Here is a 4,381-nt window from a genome sequence, read left to right as displayed (position 1 = left end):
TCAAACTTCGCTAGGACCCCACCAAGACTTCACAGGGCTACTGTCAGGACTCGGTTGCAGCACTACTAGAACTCGGTCACAGCACTGTAAATATAGCTTAGGAGTGTAGGGATGCGAGTAATGCCATTTTTGCTCAATTAAATTGAGATGGTTCAATATCATTTTGCTTTCTACAGTATATAGTTTAAGGATTAAATCTTTTTTTTTTTTTTTCAAAATATTAAATTTAATTTCTTTCATTTGCGTTAATTAAGTAAAATACTTCACAAAAAATTTGAATCAGTCAAGTGAATACTGTCAAAGCTTATGATCTAATTAAATTATATATATATGAAATAGTTCAGATGTTCACATATTTTCTTCATTTCTAAGTCGAATAATTAAGATATGGACTTTATTGTTTATATCAACCAATAATTATTACTTATTAATTCTATGAACCTTATAGCCTGGGACACTAATAACCTTGTGGCCTAATGAAACTTCTTTTTCTTTTGAAGGTGAAGTCTCATGCAGGAATAGGGTCGACACTTATTTAGAGAAAATATATTGGGTTAAGAAGTAATATATCCTTTGTCAAAGTAACCAACAAATTTGAAAATTAAGAAATAAAAAGCGTAAAAACATCAAATGCATTAGCAACATGAGCCAACTACTGAAAATTCTTCAGTGATCCATCATATTAACGGAACTCAAACGCTTCATTATTTTCTTATTTAAGATACCGGGTCCGTAAGTTGTAATGGCCATGTTGACAAGAAGTGGGAATTGCATCCATATGAACAGGGTGACAAGAACACTTGCCAAACAAATGGCCGGAATAAAAATCCATGAATTTTCACGTAACATAATTAAAAGAGCAGCAGAAAATGCTATCATCATGATTGCAATGGAGAAGAAGAGAGTCGAAAGACCTATTATCATCTTTGATGGCAAGGATTTCAAAAAAACTTTCTCTGAGTAACGTGACGTAAGAATTCCCAAAAACATTAAGACTGGGGTTGAAGAAGAAAATAGCGATATAGAATCGGATATTATGAAGAACATAAACAGTTTGTCCTTCAAGAACATTGGGAATCCTGTATTTTGGTTATTACCGCCTGGAATAGTAAAGGCTACAACAAACATAATTGTGACAATAAGAGCACCTACCACTGTACAAGAAGTTGTTGTGCTCTTCATCCATTTCTCTCCCTCTTTCATCAATTTCTTGTGGCTTTCCGTAAACAATGCTCTGGGAGTTTTACCATCTTTGTTTTTTTCTTCCTTATGATAGGGATAGACAATGCTCTCCACTGCCTACATTTGCTAAACTAATCTTATAGATAAAGGCTACCAAAATATAAATAAAATTACACTTGGTCAATATTCATATCATATTATGAGCGAGAATTTTATTCCTTGATAAAAGAAATAAATATAGTGTTGTACTAATTGAACATCCTTAACATAACCTATAAATAAAGAACTTTTGTATGAGAATAAATGCATAATTAGACATTAATTAAAAGAAACTTCTCTCTCTAAAATTTAACTTCGATCAGCATTTTTGTAACTAGTGATTTCTGTTTCAAATCAAGATCCAGCATGAACAGAAATGAGTAAAGGTATGTCTAAATTATTTTCCACTGCATATTCTTATGAATTTATGTTTTAATATGATGTATCACCTTCATTCACTCTCCAAGTGCCACTCCCTCGCCCAATAACCCATTCTCTCTCCCCTCTACGCCGTTGCTCAAAATTCAAGCTTTTGAGGAGGTAGTACTATTCAAAGTCCTAATAGAAGCCTTATCGTTCCTAAAAGTCCTATTGTATCCTTGTTTTCAAATCACAATTTTACTTTCCTACATGCCATTCTATCTTGTTTCCGAATCAGATTGGGTGGAGTGGCTTGGATTTAGAAGCCATTGTATGGGTATGTACTAAGTTTCATAGTTGATATATATATTAGTGTACAGTTTTAGAAAGTTCCAGTACTAAAATTCAATGTGGTGCTGGGAGATGTAGCATATTATGATACTTGGGATTGGGCTAAGACGCTAAGTTGTGAAGATATTGTATGAGCATTTTCTAAGTCAAATTTTAGTTGTATTTTAGGCCAAATTAACTAAGTAATATAAATAAAATTAGTGAGCTCTAATAATTAGTATTTTAAGGCATCACGTAGTTGTGTTTAACGGAGTCATCATATCTAGTTTTGGAATCAATATAGTAATGCCATATGGACAATGGTACTGTAGCACAGCACATTTAGCATGAACCTTTAAAATGGCCTCAAGCATTTGTATGGGAGATAATGATTCCTTGGATTGGATTGTACGGGTGTTGTATTTAGGGGTACATTAACATTGACTTGTCCTCAATATGTATACCACAAACAAGATTATTATAAAGTGAGGGAGGTACCTTATACCATTGTAGTTTGCTTTACATTTAAAAAGCTGCACCAACGGTGCGATTAACCAAAGTGAAAGGTGGCAACTTCCCTGTCATCTGTAATATGTTATTGCCTTGTATACCACGGTCCCATGTTAGCATCTTCATCCCATCAACCCCACATATAAGGCTAAATATTTTAGCTTGACAATGAAAGATAGCTGCCCATATTGCATTTGAAAAACGTTTATCATCACTGCAGCTTGACACAAGTAGTACTTGTGGGCTTTCTTTGGCTATTTTATCAACAAATTTTAAATTCCCGTTCTTGATAGCATAAAAGATGGCATCAGAACTTTTACTGTCCCACCACTGTATACTATATGAAATTAAAAACTGCTTGCACATGATGCCCAGAAGTTCATTGGCTTGGACATGGATCAACTTCATGTCATATAAATCCTTGATACTTTTGTCAATAATCAAATCAATGCCAATTTAACCATATTAAACTATAAATAAAATAGACAAATAAAAAAAATTCAAAAAGTTAATAAAGAATTAATCGAGTGGATGCAATTTCCTTTGTTTGTATTTGCTCAAAGAAAAAAAAAAGTACACCAAATATTTTAAGGAGCTTCAGAACTAGTTGGCACAACATAGCTAACACTGCAAAATAAAAATAAAATTTGCTCAACCATAGACATTAAAAAATCACTATTTACACAAAATGAACAATATGTTTATTATTCAAAATAGAACCGACCAATGTGCAAGTGTTCAAAAGTATATTTACTTTTACTAACAAATTAAAATATCTAAATAACCTCAAATTTTGCCTGCAAAGGAAGCATATATAGGAAGAGATTAAATGTATCAACACATTTGATAAAATGGTGGCATGAAAAATTATTGAGAAGTGCAATAGAAACAAAATATCCTGATGTCATTAAATTGATTAAAGTACCCTTGTAAAGTACTCTCTTTTTTCATGTTTGAACCATAAAAAGGACAATTTGGACATTTCCCGTCCAAAAATTATACTATGTGTCATGCGCTTTTTTCCAATATTTTTGTCATCGGTGGAAGTTGGTTGGAGCCTGGAGGGGAAATCAAATATTCGTTGAATAAGAATAGAAGAAAAAAAAAAGAAAAATTAGTTGAATCCAGCTTGCCAAGTCACATCTTCTGACCAATTTCACTTTCCAATGCATCATTCATTTGAATCATTTCCTTCAATTTTCCTTCTTAATGCATCAATCAAAGAGTTTATCTCTTCTATCTCTTATCTTTCTTCTCAACTCTACAGTCTACACTACATCATCTACAAGACTACAACACACACCATTATTATTATTATTATTATTATATATGTACGTTTGAGAAGACCTTTCATTAATTAAAAATTGTTACATGGATTAAAATATTTATAGATTTATTATGTAGTGAAAGCAAAAGGAAAAAGGGCTTTTTTTTTTTCCTTGAAATCCTTAATTTCATGAAAAGCAAAGGACAATACTTAACGAAGCTCGCTTTTATTAATAAAATAGTTAAATTTCATATGAAGTTAATTAAGTTGAATTTAGTCATCTAATTAATATTCTAACAAAAATTACTTAAAAGAATTATGATCAAAGTAATTTATGCATTTATATTGTCAACAGAGAAAGAAAGATAGCTATTCAATTATTCTTAACTCTCATAGAAGTGAATCATGATTTTTTTTTTTGACATGTTCGCATAAGAGGGAGAGAGAAATTTGAACTAGTGATCTCTGCTTCATTAGGCATGATCTCAACCGATTAAGCAACCTCTCGGAGATAATGAATCATGATTTTAATTATCATTTAAAGTAATTATGACGAGAAAAAAAAAAAAAAGAAATTTCTTAGGGAATTAAAGAGAGTTTAGGTACCAACATACCTGATTCAAGAATTTTTATTGAATTACTTTGGCGTTTTTTCAAGCTTTGATTAATATTCAAACAAATTTTCTTAATGAC

General features: G+C 31.6%; 1 pseudogene; it reads right to left on the bottom strand.

Annotated features, from left to right (window-relative positions):
• Positions 1-666: 666 nt before the first annotated feature.
• LOC132168153 (uncharacterized) lies at positions 667-1,305 on the bottom strand (annotated as a pseudogene).
• Positions 1,306-4,381: the final 3,076 nt, after the last annotated feature.

Source organism: Corylus avellana, chromosome ca1 (assembly GCF_901000735.1).
Source record: "Corylus avellana chromosome ca1, CavTom2PMs-1.0".
Taxonomy (NCBI): Eukaryota; Viridiplantae; Streptophyta; class Magnoliopsida; order Fagales; family Betulaceae; genus Corylus; species Corylus avellana.
Note: the sequence above shows the minus strand (reverse complement) of the source record. Positions and strands in the feature narration are given on the sequence as shown.